Source organism: Tiliqua scincoides, chromosome 2 (assembly GCF_035046505.1).
Source record: "Tiliqua scincoides isolate rTilSci1 chromosome 2, rTilSci1.hap2, whole genome shotgun sequence".
Lineage (NCBI taxonomy): Eukaryota > Metazoa > Chordata > Lepidosauria > Squamata > Scincidae > Tiliqua > Tiliqua scincoides.
The window spans coordinates 99,800,651-99,817,947 of NC_089822.1; positions in this window are offsets into that span (position 1 = coordinate 99,800,651).

Sequence of the window (17,297 nt, forward strand, 5' to 3'; positions counted from 1 at the left end):
TGAGGCTATTGTTAAACGACCTTTTCCCTTTAATTTAAAGGGCTCTTCTCATCACATTGGGATTAAATCCGCAGGTAAAAAAATCCATGGACAATTAGGTTATACCTGTTCTTTTCTCTGTCCTAAATCTCTTGCCTCTTTAGTGACAACTTGTTTCAGTATTGTGTATGAGAGAAAAAAATCTCTCTAACCTTTCCTTCCATACTGTGCATAGTTTTTTAAAAACTCCCTTACAGATAGAACAGTGGAAGGCAGGAATGGGATTAGTATATACTGAACAATTGCTCAAAATACTGCCTAAATGTTTGTCTCGTATTTCTCCACAAATAAAAGGCTAGTTACTTTTTAAAAATGAACATTGAATATTTGGAGAAGGGGTCTGGAACAACCATGAGGGGTTCCCCCAGGAAAGAAAAGAGAGGATCTGTATGCAAGTCAGTGTGAGGCCATGTACATGTGTGTAAGTTTATGTCCAAGTCTCTGTTTACGTGTATATCTGTGCCTTCACTGCAGTTCCATGGAGGTCCCCAGTTGTTAAACTGGATCTGCCCTTTTACCCTTTTCATCTCAATTAATTATATTTTCTTTGTAAGCATTAACCTTGGCAACAAGAATTCCAGCTGCACTTGTTTGTGGGAGACTGTAGAGCTGTTTGGGTTCAGATCTACCATGATGGAGACATCACAGCTCACTGGCTTTGAAGGAACCCAAACAGTATGATAAAAATTGAAAACAGAGAGATTGGGTGGAATGGGATAAAGTTGACAGGAGGGGTGACAACAGCAGCTGGTGTGTATCATGAAGATACACACTTGCCTGCAATTGCCTCCCAACTGCAGAGTGACCACACTACTTCCCCCCACTGCTCCTCACAACTGCTTTGAATCATTTGTCCCAATAACCCAGTTCAGTGGTTCTCAAACTTTTAGCATCAGGACCCACTTTTTTAGAAAGAGAATCTGACAGGACCCATTGGAAGTGATGTTATGAGTCATGACCGGAAGTGACATCATCAAGCAGGAAATTTTTAACAATCTTAGGCTGCAATTCTACCCACACTTACCCAGGAGGAAGCTCCATTGGTTATCATTGTTAAAAGCACGTACATAGCAGCCTGTTCAAAGTACAGATCTGTAACATTTCCCCAAATGCAGTCACATACCATGGCAGCATCAAGTCTAATATATTAAAAATAAAATATTGAAATGAATGGGGACCCACCTGAAATTGGTTTGCGACCCACCTAGTGGATCCTGAGCCACAGTTTGAGAAACACTGACCTAGTTGGTTAGGATGCCTGTACTGTACATACATTATTGTTCTGGCTGGGTTTTGTTAGGGAATATTGGGTATAATATCCTTCTTGGAAAGCAGATTCAAAATGGCTTTGTATTGCTGGCATGGAATGCCTGCATTCCTGCAGATCCTAATAGAGTGGAATGTGCTTTCAATGTGGAATTGTACATTCCTTCAGAGCCAAGGAGCTGTAATGTCTCCATCATGTTAAATCTGAACCTGAACAGATCTACAGTTTCCCACAAACAAGTTCTTCCTTGGATTCAGTGTTCTAAGAGTTTAACAAATTGTTTCGGGAGGAGGGTGTGAACTAGTGACAGCAGATTCCACACCCTCAGCAGGGTTTAATGCCCTACTTTCTCCAAGAAATATTATTTGGCTCTGAAAATATGTTTTTTTCAACATTCGGTCTGAAGAAAAGCTCTGTGTATCTTGCAAGTTTACACACCATACTGTGAAACTCAAGGGACATGCTGCCCTTGTCTTAGGAAGCATTTTATTTATTGACACATTTATACTTCATACTTATGTATGGATGCACAACTTGTTCCTATAAAGGCTCTGATCTCTGGATGAACACATAGGGGTGGGCAGTCAGGACCCACCTAAAATGCTCAGGACCTGCCCAAAACCCAACAGGTGCGTCAGGATTCACCTGAAATGTCCACGTCTGGTGAGTCCTGACCACCTGGTAGTTTATGGGTGAGTCCTGAGCATTTCTGGTGAATTCCGACCAACCCGGTGGGTTTTGGGTGGGTCATGAGCATTTCTGGTGGGTCCCGACCCACCTGGTGGGTCTTGGGTGGGTCCTGAACATTTCTAGTGGGCCCCGGCCCACCTGGTGGGGCTCGTGCGAGTCCTGAGCATTTCTGGAGGGTCGCAACGCACCTGGTGGGTCTTGGGAAGGTCCCGAGTCGTTATGGTGGGTCTCGACAATACCGGTGGGTCTCGAGCGGGTACTCAGCATGGGTCCCGACCCACCTGGTATGACCCGGATGGGTTCTGAGCATTTGCAATGGGTCCCACACCACCTGGTTGGTCTTGTGCTGGTCCCAAGCATTTCCAGTGGGTTCCAGCCCACCTGGTGGGTGTCAGGTGGGTCCTGAGCATTTATGGTGGGTCCCGGCCCACCTGGTGAATCTCTGGAGGGTCAGGATCCACCTGGTGAGTCTTGGGTGGGCCCTGAGCATCACTGGTGCGTCCTGACACACTTGGTGGGTCTCAGGCAGGCCCTGAGCATTTCCGGTGCGTCCCGACCCACCTGGTGGGTAATGAGTGGTCCCTGTGAATTTCTGGTGGGTTCCGGCCCACCTGGTGGGTCTCGGGCGTGTCCTGAGCATTTCTGGTGGGTCCTGACCCACCTGGAATGGAAGTTATGTCATTAGGCAGAAAGTGATATGTGAGAGCCAATTTTCATGTGGGCTGCCCTTACAGTAGTAATATCTCAGCACTGCTCAGCTGCTGAGAGGCTGAGGGCCGGATAAAAAGCTTCTGTGGGCCACATACAGCCCCTGGGCCTTATGTTTGACATCCCTGGTCTAACCATAAACACCACATTTGATAAACAGCAAATTTAAAAGCAGAGCATCAGATCAATGACAGTGAGTATTTTACATGACCTGAAGAAATGAAAAGGTTTTTGCCAAATATCGAAAGAAAAAAGCTAGCATCAGTCAAACCCCCTTGGGAACTGCATTTCATAATTTGGGATGCCACAGTCAGAAAAGGTCCTGTTCCTGGTTGCTACACACCAAGTGTCTTACACAGGGCTCCTCAACCATTTCATCTGGGTTCAGAAACTACTTTTCCCAACACCACCATTTGCAAGTTCCAGCACTGTTATCAGATATTTGTACACAACATGGCCAGCCTGTTCCAGCTTTGTTCTGTGCCCTTCTCCTCCAAACCATGCCCCTTTCAGAGGCCCAGGCAACTGGACACTACCCCCACCCTTCTCCACTTCTGGCAGGGTTGGGCCAAGCACTTAGTAGGGCTAAGTACCATCTGCGGGACTGCCAAGTAACATTGGTTGAAAAACACTGCTGTAACGGCGCATGGAAAAAGGCTTGCAGCTGGGATCTGAACTCATGGGCAGATTTGACATGCAGTCCAAGAAGTTGTTTCAGACCTGATAAGATATGGTTCCAGTTTAGTTAACTGAGTTCACAGTACTGTATGGACCAAACTGTGATTTCTGGAGAGTCTTTCCAGGTAACCCTATATGTAACACAACTGCTGGAAATTGAATCTGGATGTGACCAGGACATTGCAAGCCTCGAAATCCCTCAGATATTTCTCCTGAACAGGAAGCTCCAAATTCATTTTGGATTCTGTCTGAGGCAAAGTCACATGAGAACTTAGGAGTGTGCGGAAGCCCTCCTGAAGTTTTTTTGCAAATCTTATTGACATTCTCATAGTTCCCCATAAATCTGTCCAATTTCCTGAGGAGAAATGCACACAGTTGCTTGGAATTTTGATTTGGGCAACATTTCAGTGACAACTCCAGAATGCTGGTTGATCCTAATAAAGACAGCATTTTCCTGTCCCACTGAACTGTGTATGACATGAGACAGTAGTGAGCAAGAAGGTGTGCTAGAAATCATCTTACAATTCCTTCTTCCAAGATATTGTTCATGGCAAGGTGTTTCCATTAAAATATAACCAGTTTTGTTTTCTTTTTCCAGGTACACGTTCTCTAAATACTGAAACTCCACCCCATGTTACTGTTAATTTGATTCACAACACAGCAGTGAATAAATATCTGCAAAGTTTAAGAAAAATATCCAATTTTTTGGTTTGCCTTTTATGACAGATATCTGTTAGAAGAAAAGGGATTCCCGCATCCCAGCTTTGACTCAAGAGGGAGAAACGGCTATGAAAACTAGTCCAGTGCAGGCAGCCCCCAGGGCTGAAAAATCCAATTCAGAAACCAGGGTTGTAGAATGCACAGCCCAGCCAGATGATCTTGGGTAGGATTATGATGATCTTTTCGGGAGGAGGTTGACGAGATTAGGGGGCTGGGTTCAGTCCACCATCCTCACCCAGAAGAGATGGTTGACACCATTCAAGACAAACTTACCAGCCCAGCTCTGGAATCAGACCATTCTGCTGCAGGAAACATACAGAACTTTGAGAGTAGTGGCCCCTCCACTTCTACGCATCAGTGAATGAGGGCAGGCTGCAGCATGGTTCTTCTTCCAAGATTGGGAAGCGGAGGAGCTGCCAATTCCAAAGATTTGCCCCTTTTGTCATGGGGGGGGGGGGAATTGGAAACACTGTCACCTACTGCTCACATTCAGTAAGCTGGGAGGGCCCAGAAGTCCACCATGCTGGGAAGCCCATTGCAGGAGCCCCTAGCACTTGCAACCTGGTGCTTGGGCTGCTGCTGTAACTGCTGCTGCTTCTCGAGAGGCCCACTGAATTCAGTGGCATTTCCCTCGGCGTGAACATGCAATGGATTGAGCTGTCGAGGCATGCCTACCCTGCAGACTTAAATTGGTTTAACAAGCAGTTCCTCTCCCCAGGGGATCATGGAAACTGTAGGCAGGGGTTGTGCAATCTGGGACTCTGCTCAATGCTCTCTGCTCTGGGCCTGCTGCTGTCTTTGCCATGGCTCACAGGGAAGGAAAAAAACCCTCTGTCAGGTGTGGCACTTCCAGTTTTCCTTAAAGGGACTGTGCAGACAAAGCTCCTTGGATGCTGTTTTAGAGCATGGTAAGGAAGTAGACCCTCTTCTCGCTTGCTTTTAGTGAGTGGGAAGTAGATCAATGCTGCTTGCGATTACGGCAGGCTGAAGGGAGGTGGTGGCAGACTCAGGGTGAAGGGCACCCTCAATCTGCCCCCTTGCCTCCCCCCAGCTGATGCAAGCTGCATCAGGTCACCTCAAGGTTAGATTGGCCATGTCTGTAGGTGTGGAGTGGTAGTGGTGGAGGTGGACCTAGGTGTCTAATAGCATTATCAGCCTCCAATTTCCAGGATTCTTTGGGGGAAGCCGTGACACTTGAATTGTTATGGAACTAACATAACATAACATAACATAACATAACATAACATTGTTATGGAACTAACATAAGAACTGCTGTAGGAATATACCTAGTGTGTTGTCTCTGGGTTTTACGTGACCTCTTGCAGAGTTGCCAACAACAGAGGTGAGAGGTCAGCTAGTATTGTTTTTCTCAGGCTAGCCAACCCAAGACATTTCCAAACTGTACTGGAATCATTCAGTTGCAGTACAGACAATTGAGTTGCACGGAAGCAACTCCATTTCGTATAAAACAAGAAGCTTCTTGTTTTAGCTCATATAAAACAAGATGCTTCTTTGCAGCTGTGAAAGGTGAATTGCTCCCCCCTCCTCCAGCTCCAGTGCTCTATTCCTCCTCCCCCTTCCTTTCCCTTCGTTCAGCTGCTTGCCCATCAGGATATTTTTTTAAGCATTTGTCCGACTTGGCTCAGGAATGATCAGATGTCGGAAGATGATTGAATTACCAGTTCACAGTCACTACTCAGACAACTGACCCAGTTACACATTCCTTCCCCTGCCATGGCTACGCCTCCAGCCACAGTGTTTCCTCTTTGGTTTGATTAAAAAAAAAAAAAAGTCAGGAGTCCATTTCTTCAAAGAGCAACGGTCTCAGTCCACTGATCAAAGTAGTACCCAGAACATTCCTTGCATGTTTAGAAGCTGTGCTGGCATCTAGTTGTGGAAACCCTGTTGTGATCAGCCACACTGTACAGGCAGGCCCTCTATAGGCTTAGAGGAAGACAGGAAACCACCCTCCCTATGCAGTATCAAAAGCCAATTCCTAACATTCTGTTGTGCTTTCTAGGGACCATAACACAGAATCACAGATTCAGACAGGAGTGAATATTCTGAAAGGAGTGGAATTCCCAAGGGTTGGGGTCACCTGAGTTAGGACATTATTTTAACTCCACCCCAGTGGTAACCCTATACTCTCCTCCATATCCATTTGTCATTCCACCCACTTGCAGCGTTTTCCCCACAGGCCACTTTATAAGATGTAATGGCAGAGCTGGAGGTAAGCCCTTCTCATACGCCTCTCATGCACTCTCTGAGCATGGAAAAAGAGGATGGGGCTGCAAAGCAAGTGGTGAGCTGGAAGAGGTGGCAAACGGACCTGTGTTGGTCCACTCCTGAGGAGTACACACACACCCCGCCAGCTTGTTGTCTTCCACTGCCTGAGGCAAAGTGTCCAGCCGGCCTCATGACTGGGCCGGCCCTGGTTGATAAGATGTATTTCTATACCCTGCAGTCTCTGCAATATATCTCCCTTTGTGTACCTCATAATGCAGAAGATCAAGCTTGTTTTGGATGAATGGCATGATAGAGACTTTTCTATGTGAATAGTTGATAGTAATGATAGTATTCTTTGGATTATTAATAAGAATACCTAGCACTTTGGGAGTAGGCCACCAGTGGAGTTGCTGCAGATTGATTTTTTTATCTGGAGTTGGGAATTTAAGGTCTATGGCAAAACCATGTGTGTTTGGGTCACTAGCAGGGTAGACCAGATTCATACTATACAAACTATTTAAGCCTGCTGTTCTATCATAAATGTAGATATTTGAATAAGAGCCCTTTATACTTATAATTATTTACAGCAGCGGTTCTCAAATTTAAGGGAGCCACAACCCTTAAAGTCCAAATTTAAGGGAGCCCACCTTGGGCTCTGGAGCTGCCGTCATGATCCAAAATGAGCCTCTGGACACAAACGAAAGTTGCATTTGTGAGTGATGCAGAAGGCCACTTCCAGAGGTGTTCTGAAGCCCATGAAGGCCATCCTGGGCCTGGCGTGATGCTGGAGCAGCTTCCAGAAGTGGGTTGCAACCTGGAAGTGGCCTCCAGTTGTGTCCGTTTGCCTCGAATTTGGAACCAGACAGAGGCAAAGGTCCGCAGGTAGGCCTCAGACCATAAACCACCAAGTGGGTTGTGACAGACAGTTTGAGAAAGGCTACTTTAGAGTGTTCAATGCCCTTCACATATATTATCTCAGTTACTCTTAAACAATTTCTGCGTAAATCTGTTTGGGTTAAATGGGAACTGCTCCTAAGGACAAATGCATAGGACTTTAGCCTTAGCCACCACATCATCCTAACTCTCATGAGAAGAGGGCTTGAGGGCACAGGCACCGTGGGTGATATAAGAACTCAAATAACCCAGACAGATGACTGATTTCTGTTGCTGGATGATCTTCCCCATCTAGATCCAGAAAAATGTATTCGTGCAATACCTTTGGCACCTGAAGTCATTTCTCACAGTTGAACTGAGGTGAGTCAACTCCAGTACAGACAATCAATTTGCAAATCCAAGTATTCAAAGTTGCAGGAAATATTTAGGTCATATCTTGGGGGAGTGTTTGTTTCTCCCATTCCTTGCCTCACCCCTTTTCCTCTTTAAAGCACCTGAGCATTTTTGGTTTAGAAGCAAAGGTGACAGGATGGGAGATGTGATAGAAGTTAAGAAAATTGTGAACAGTATGAGGAGAGAGATAAAGGTCTCCCTTTGTTATAAGGCTAGAGCACCCAGTGAAACTGGCAGTAAATTCAAAACAGGCAAAAGGAAGTCATTCTTCATTGCAACCCATAATGCACTTATGGAATTTATTGCTACACTAAGTCCAACATATGTACCAGTTCCGTTCCAGAGGCCTGTCTGGAAGTTGGAATGTACATATCTTGCAACAACCAACTCTTAATGGCCCAGTGGTATCATGCCTGCATAAAAACACCACAAAGAACTCCTGTGCCTGCGCAAAAGCACCAATGCAGCTGTCATTTACTTGGACATCAATAACTAAGGGAGCCAGTATATAAGACAGTGGCCAAGTGATTTACAGTCCAACCCTATCCAACTTTCCAGCGCCGGTGCAACCGCAATGCAGTCCAGGGGTAAGGGAGCAAATGTTCCCATACTTTAAGGAGGCCTCTGGGACTGCATCCTCAACACAGGAAGCGGTGCAGCAGGACAGCAGCACCAGCACTGGAAAATTGGATAGGGTTGGGCCCTTAGGCTGCAATCCTATACACACTTTCCTGGGAGTAAGCCTCACTGAGAACAATGGGACTTGCTTCTGAATAGACATGTATAGGATTGCACTGAGTAGACATTTATAAGTGCTAGATACCTTTAAAAAAAGTTTAGACTCCAGTGGTTCCCAAACTGGGGAATGGGACCCACTGGTGGACCCCAACCTGATTTTTTGGTGGGTCGCCAAACCGTGATGGAAAGATCAGATAACTAATTGCCTCAATCCCTGAAGCTATTCAAAAATCAGATACTGTAGCTGCTAATTACCCTGCAAAGAGCTCAGCTCCTGCAGTTTGCTAGCATGGGCAAATACAAGGAGAGAAACGTTTGAGGGTCTTCGTTATTATTACTAACTAACAAACAAATTCCTTCTAGATCTCCTTTTTTAAAGCCTGGCCAACCTAGGTGGGTCCCAACAGAGTGTCATTTTAAAAAGTGGGTCCCAGTGCTAAAAAGTTTGGGAACCACTTGTTTAGACAAATTCACAAATATATTCATGTTATCAGTGGTTAAATAGTCACGATATTTCAGTGGAATCTCAGTGTTCCATTAGCCCTGCAAATACAATGCATGTGTGTAGAATGCCTGGTAGCCTTGCATACAACCTCCCGGCATTCGTCTGAAAGTATGAACATCAGGGACCCAACCTTTTCCAGGTGGTCATGGAGAGAGCTCAAACATGCACAGCCTGTTCCTATAAAGGCTCTGATCTCTAGATCAGGGGTCTCCAAACCCTGGCCTGGGGGCCCGCAGCAAGCCTCTTTCTAGCCTGTGGCCAACCTCTTGTCCCCTGAAAGCCTCTGGCCCACTCAACTGAACATAATCAGAACCATGCTCTGATTGTGTCTGGAGGGTCTTCTGAGGGCCAGAGAGGTTGAATAAATGAGCCCATTCATTCATTTATTCACTCATCTGAGTTCCATCTCTATTTTATTTATTTAAATTTTATATTTAAATTTTTTCCCAGCCCTCCACAGCACGCCAGATATTTTATGCGGCCCTCTGGCCAAAAAGTTTGGAGACCCTTGCTCTAGATGAACACATAGGGGTGGGCAGTGGGCCTAATCACCCTGTGTTATTAATATGGATAAGTTGTAGAATTAGTATGAGAGGGGTCTGGCAGGATACACTGAACCACAGGGGAGGACTGTCTCCTATTAATGGTTTCTGCCAATTATGCTATCATTCTAAAGAGCCAGACCTGCACATTCTTGGAGCCATACTGTGAACAGTGTGATATCTGCTTAATGGGGAGATCAGGTGTGGCCTTGTCCTCTCCCCCATGATTTTATCATGCTGTCATGACTGAGATGCCAGAGTAATGAACTGTTCATAATTCAGTGAGCCAATGAAGACAAATAGAAGAAGAGAATATTACAGCAATGGGGACATGGGGTTTGAAAATGCACTGGGCATGATCTATTCAAACATATGCTGATGTAGTTTTGCACTTTTCCCAGTCCATTCTCTTCCAGTAATCCCTCTGTGGCAACCAGTAAGGCCTCTCACACACAGTGGCATGAGTAGTGGGGAGAGAAGTCTCTAGTTTAGCCACAGAATGAGTCCACCATTCAGTCCTAGGTGCAATGCACAATAGGAAGGCCCTCCACTAACTGAGCTGGGACACACCTCTGCCAGGCAGCTGGTGTCAGTCACAGCAGACAATTCTGGATGAGATGGACCATTAGCCACATCCCGAAAGAGGCAACTCCATATGTACAGGAGAAAAAAATATCTTGCAGGGATTGGCAGAGCAACAGCATGTGAGCAGAGCCATCAGTATATAATCAGTGGGTGGGGGTGTATTAGGGGGAGATGTATTTTGTTACTAGTTTTAAGGCTTGTGGGTTGCTTTTTCCTGCTTTACTTAGACCTCTCAGTTTTTTTTCCTGTCTTCTTGTTCTGCGTATGTTTTAATGGCTGCAGTTCTTTCCTTGCTGCAGTAAAGTTTTTAACAAAACAGAGCTTTGCTGTGTGTGGGATGATCAATTCCCACATCTCTGGTAACATCAGGTGCTGCTTGCCTTGGTTTTGCAGTCCCTTCTCTAACTATTACACCTCTATGTAGCACATCTCCCTGCTCCCTGTAACCCCTGCTAACTGGGTAAGAGGCACTTTTTCAAGTGGGTGCTCCTTTTTTAGCAGGGGGAGAGTAACTGGCCCACCTCACCCCAGCACTGTCTGTTCTAGTGGCTGTCTGCTGGTATTCATTTGCATCTTTTTAGATTGTGAGCCCTTTTGGGACAGGGAGCCATTTAGTTATTTGATTTTTCTCTGTAAACCACTTTGTGAACTTTTAGTTGAAAAGCGGTATATAAATACTGTTAATAATAATAATAATCTCCTTCCCTCTTTAGCCAGCATGAGGAAACAAAGTCAATACAATCTGAGGCAGCAGTTCTTAAACTCTGTAGCCTTCAGAGACCTTTACATTCCTAAAAGGAGTCTTGGGGAGCCCCAGAGTGCCAAGCCAAACACCAAATACAGGCAAAGAGCTGAAACAGGAGGGGAATGAGAGCTTCGGAGAGGAGGGAAGGACAAATGGACAAGTAAACTGGGCAGGGGGCAGATGGTGGCCACTTACTCATGGAGCACCTCGATAGGTCTCAGGGAGCCCCAAGGATCCTGGGAGCACACTTTGATAAGGCATTGTTGTAATTATTACTTCATATCAGAGAGAAAGAGGTGTACTGCCTTGTCAAAGCTGCCACTAGCACTCCCACACCACCCCCAAACCCTTTGGCCACTAGGCTGCACCCGATCACTTGACCACTTCTACCCCACTTCACACATGGCAAAGCAGGAAACAGTGCCTGTCATTTTCTTTCAGCACACACTATACTAGGGGGTGTGATGGAATGGATGGTGGAGATAACTGGTTGGGCCATGTGTAGCTGCAGGACATCTGCAGAACACAAGGGTACTTTTGCAGTGAATGGGAAAACAAAACAAACAGCATCCTTCCCCAGAAAAATCCCTGCAGACTTGCGACACTTCTTGCAATGACGTGCTTGAGAAATATGCCAGAAACATTTTTTTCTACCCCTACAACGTGCTTTGATATTAGAGCTGAAATTCACTAGCCGGAAATGATAACTCATGGTTAGAGGTGGTTTTTATCCTGTGATAACAAAATAAAAACACATAACATCACTTTCTGCACTTTTATTTAAAAAATCTGTGAAAAAATAAAACTATTCTCTAACTGTCTGACATTATACCCCCTATATCTCCTACCTGGTACACTGCTAAAGCGATTATAATTTATAGTGATAATTTATTAAAAATGTGCCCTTGGAATAAAAACACATAGAGACATAACTCCGCTTTCTGCACTTCTAACTTTGGGAATCTGTGAAAAAATAAAACCATTTTCACCCACCTCTACCCAAGGGTGGAATCCAAGTCTGGGCTAAGACCTCCCAACACCTGAGGCAGCATGCTAGTCTGATGTCGCTCCCCTTTATCCCTGGTCATCTGCCAGGTTTTGTTCTTCCCACCACTCCCTGGATTGGAGAAGGAAGAAAGGGATAAAAGGGAAGAGCAAAAAGGGGAGTGGTGGGCTAGAATTCTCCCAGAATCCTCTTCCACTGACCCCTCTTTTCTAACCCAAGGAGCAGGGTGAGGAGGAGGAGGAGCAGTAGTGGAGAAGGGCGACACTTCCAATCTGCTGCCTGATGCAGCCACCTCAGTCTGCTCCATGGGTGGGCCTGCCATGATTGAACACAAGATCTTTTGCATGTAGAGCAGATGCCCTGTGGCAGCCCCAGTCAAAGATTGCTTCTAAAATTGTGCCCATTGGTGCATTGCTTTTATGTAAAATTCAAATTCTGATTTCACATGCATCACACTATTGTCCCCAGAAAAACCTGGCAATGCCCATATTCACAAGTAAGATCCTATTATATGTATACATGGAAGTCCACTCTGCTCATTAAAGGCCCACTTCTTACAACTGTCCCTTTCACTAATAGTTTCCTCCTTGGTCCTTTCTTTTAAAGAGGCTTTTGCAATTGCTCATTTATTGGTTCCTCCCACCCTCGATGATTGCCACTGCACAATTATCTCCCAAAATACAAGAAAAAAAAAAAGATAACTAAGCAATTGCTTTGGCTGCATGAAGCAAATTAGTATTTAAAGCCTGTCCCCTGGGAGAGGAAGTGACTGTGTTAAGGGTTGATTTAAGAATGTCGAACAGGAAACAACTAATGAAAGAAGCAGAACCCAAGAATCCACTTGGAAAAAGGGGGAGGAAGCAAAGAGAATGACAGATGAGTTGTAAAGGAGAAAAAAGTGTGTTTTGACAGCATTTATTGGAATGACTTTTCTTCCGTTGTGCTCTCAATGCCTATAGCAGAGTTATAGGCACAGGACAATTCTACACGAGCCTTTTGTTTCTGAAGCCTTGAACATGCATGCTAGTGTCTAAGCCCATTGTATTGGATTGATAACCACTCCATGTGTAGAACCAGTGCGCTTTCCAAAGTCAGAGATGTTCCTTATAGGGACTGAAATGCACTGCACAGGACATGATGCACTACATTCTCCAAGATCATGATAGAGACCAACTAGGCTCCATGCAAATCTGCAGACAAGTGTTAAATGAAACATAAAACGCAGCCAAGAGTGCATTCTGATTCAGAGCCAAAAGGAAAATATTCACTACTTCCACATACTAAAAGTAGGTAATTGCAAGACTGACCCAAAACCTCTTCAAGCCAGAGGTGGCATGCCAAATGCTGCCCCCTTACCCAGTGATGTGCCAGCCCCTGCTTCTCCCACTCTCCAGTGTTCCAGCTCAGTTCTCCCCTCCACATTTTCCCTTCCTCTCTGTCCCTCTCTTCTTTTTCCAACCCAGGGAGTGGGAGGAGGAACAGTGGAAGCAAGTAGGCAGACAGATGGGCACTGCCCACCACCAACGTGCTACCTGAGTCAACAGCTTCAGTAAGCCTCATGGATGAGCCAGCCCTGCCTAGTTTGACTCTTAGCAAAAATCAAACCTGTGGTTTGAACCACAGGTGGGGAAATGGAATTGCCTCCCTCCCCCAAAATGGGCTAAGACATTTCCATGCCTGAGGGAGAAGCATCAAACTAGGCCTCTCGTGGTGGAAAAATACAGGACCAGGTCACATATATGGCAATTTGTTCCTTTTTTTAAATAGTCTAAATCTGCTACACAAGGCAGGACCTATAGAGGCAATTGGCCTGCCACTTCCCTGGGATCAAGGACAGTATCTCAGAACAGTCTCTGAAGGAAATTAAGAAAATCTCGTGAGTAGGGAGAGAAGCACTGGTGCTACTGTGTAAGTTTATTATCTTAAAGGCACCTGGTTTTCAAATTCCTAGAGGTTCAAGAGCCAAGGGCTGTCAGCTACACACCAGAACATGGCCTTGTCTGCAGAAATCAAACTTGAGGCTGCATTATCTGCCTGCCCTACTCGTCTATCTGAAGAAACAGGACACGACTAATAAATGACCCTTGTTTGGGGTCTCTATGTGCCCCCATTCAAAGCCACACACAAAAGGAACGCTGTGCAAAGGAAGGAAGTTGGCGTGCAAAGGCAACAGACAGGGAAGGCGATATAGTCCAACAATGCTGTTGGTATCCTGTTTGTATTTTTCAACAGAGCTGCGTCCTGAAGCAGAGCAATGCACGAAGGACAAGGCGACAACAGGAACATTTGCAACACAGGCTACAACTGTCTCCATTTCCTATTTCCTGGGTACTTGTCCTTAGTAAACCTTTTACTCGTTTGCCTTTTGGGGAGATGTTGGGGTGCCCTTTCAAAATGCGGCTAGCGTGTGCACATGTACCCAAAATTATTCAGATTACAGCCCTTCTCACAGACATCTAGAAGTCTGGTAGTAGATAAATGAACATACGAGGACACAACATAGAACCACACTACTTCCTACATTATATTGCTCCAACCTGTATGTTTTACATTTTAAGGTTAAATATCAGCTGTGGAGGCCCTGATCTGGATTGGGACAGTGCAGAGGTAGAGACAGACTTTAACCCTTTCCCTCTTCGGTAAACCAACTGTATAATTTTTTAAAAGCAGCCACTTACTGAGGTTTCTTCAACTGCAGAAGTGCAAGAATTCCACAGTCAATATAAAGTTCTCCCTTCTCCATCCCAGCAGGGTTCTCACAAGAGGGGTGCACTCCACTTAGTGTCCAAAGTCCTTCCTAGCCCCAGGGAAAGAGGAGTAAAAACAAAACGGGATGTTACTGGCCCAACAACAGGGATGCCTGTTCAAAATATCCCTATCAAAATATGTGCTCAAGAAGAGCATATGAGCTAAAGAGATCTAAGCACATTTCAACATAAAATTGCATACCTGTAAATCTACAAGTAAACAAACAGAATGCATCAATTACCTTTGAAAAGTAAAGAGATTCAAAACCACGTGTGGCAGTGAAATGATTAAGTAAATAATATTAATTTTATTTTTACCCTAGCAGAGGGCCCAATTGGCTTGAGCCTATCTTACCTGGCCCTCATAGCCTGCCCAGAAAACTGTCATCACCCCCACCCCCCAGTGCCTTATTAAGCCCTAGGCTTAATAAGATCTTCCTGGGCTGTCTCTCCCTCATTCCCCACCATCAGCTCAACCTGGACCAGCTTTGGGGTTAAGGGGCCAACATTGCCCCACAGTAGGGAAGCTCTCATTGTGCGAGGAGCAGCCAACCCTGTGCCTTGATCGCCAAGGAGACAGTTGGAGGATTGGCTGTCCAATGCTGGTGGCAGCTCCCCCACCCCCAGGGTTGTGATGGGACAGCTGGAGTCCCCAAGACGGTGGGGCAATCCGGAAGCAAACATAAAGGAAATGTGTGAATGAAGGAAATCCTTCATTTGTGCAGTCTCTGTGAATCACATTGGAAGCCCAGTACTTCCATGGTTGAAGAAAATGAACGAGGAGCAAGGTTAGGAGGTGGTTGATCCACTTTCCATTTGCTTTTAGTGGGTGAAAAACCAATCAGTGTGGGTTGCATCTGCAGCAAGCTGGGGGGGAGGCAGTGGCAGGCACCCCCAATACTCCACCCTCCCACCCCTGTGCAATCTGCTGCTAAGCAGCCGACATCCTCTTGCCTAATGGAAGGGCCACTCCTGCCAAAGAACATCTACAAGCCAAGAGCGTATTTTGCGGAAGCCCATTCCGACTGCTGTGCATTCCTGCAGCCCAGCTGGCCCTGCTGTGGTAGTGCTAAGTCACTCATCAGACCAAATCCTTAGAGAAGGAAGTACTTCTTTTAGCTGTTTCCTGTTGCAATTGCTATGAAAGCCACTCCAGTTCCTAGACCAGTTGCTCTCTGGGAATTTTTTAGGAGACAGCACAACCGGCCAGACAAATCCGACAAGTTTTATTACGTCTGTGCCATCTGAAACGGTCGTCTGCATGGAGTCCTGCGGGTGGTGGAAGTATTCATTTCAGAGCAGAAACACAGCCCTGGTTTGAAGTTTACATCGAAAGCTGCATGCATGTTAATTGAGATAACATTGTCAGGGATCGCATTACCACCTCCAGGATATAATTTTAAAATAAGGGATTTATTTGACATGCTGGCAAATTGACCCCTGAGAGGAATCAGTGTGTATGTGTGTGACTGTTTGTCAGTGTTTCAAATGAATTCCTTTTCATTGTCACCACTGGCCTTCAGTCATCCATTTGAGGTGGCAGGTGTATAAACTTAGAGCCTGCCACAAAAATGCCTGGCACAGAGCTGGCTGCTGGTCACCAAAATGTTGTCTCATACAGAGGTTCCAACAATGTTGTGTATTAGGAATTAAGCAGTGCATGTTGTTGTCACACACTGCAACAGGACCATGTCCTATGAGTGGCATCATGAGATCATGCTGTAGGACATGTGTAGATTTCTAATTCCCGATTGGAAAGTCTTGTCTACTCTTTGTACACTAATTGTGGAACTGGCATAGCTTGGTGCGCCATATCCTCTGAGCATCCCTCCCGCAAAAATGTATTCAAGTGCCGCCATCTCTTGCCTCTCAGACTGCTGCTACTCACTTTCTCAGCCTTTTCTACTTATTCCCCAAATGCTGTTGTTGGGGCTGGCCCATACATGAGGCCATCTGAAGTAGGCCTCAGGGCCCAATCCTATCCAACTTTCCAGCTCCAGTGCAGCCACAGTGTAGCCCCAAGAAAAGGGAACAAATGTATACCTTGAGGAGGCCTCTGTGACTGCCTCTCCACCGCAGAATGCAGTGCATGCTCCATTGGAATGACTGCACTGGCACTGAAATATTGGATAGGGTTGGGCCCTTAGGCAGTGGCTTGGTGGCAGGTGCCCACCACTGTCCATTTACCAGTTTCCACTGCTCCTCCCTTTTCCACTCCCTGGACTGGAAAAGGAAGAGATGGACAGAGAGGGAGAGGAATGTGGAGGAAGGAGAGGGCTGAGCTAGAACATGGAGAGTGGGTGGAGCAAAAGTTGGCACATTTTTAGGTAAGGGGGACAACATTTGGTTTGTGCCCTCAGGTGTCAAGAGGTCTTCGGCTGGTCTTAGCTGATGCTACTATCATACTGAGTCTTTTTTGACCTTGATGGTTCTCTGGTTAATGAGAGGTAGCACTCCTTAGATCAACCATTCTCAATGGGAAACATATGGCCCCTTGGGGTGACCTGGCACATTTGAAGTGGACCACAGACTGAAAACTAAAAATAATAAATGATTTTATGTTTATCTGTTTATGTTGTATCCTTGTTTGACAGGGGGACCCTGGGACCTGAGAAGAGCTCCTAAGGGGAGCCCCCACTCCAAAAAGGTTAAGAATAGCAGCCTTAGATTAATAGAAATGGTTAAGGAAATCCTCTCAAACTGGGTACCAGTTCAGTGTACATGGGGGGGGGGGAGAGAAGAAACAAGTCCACTGCTTCTGTATCTGCCTTCATCTTAAACTCCCTTTCTAAACTTCAGGCCATCATCCCAGAC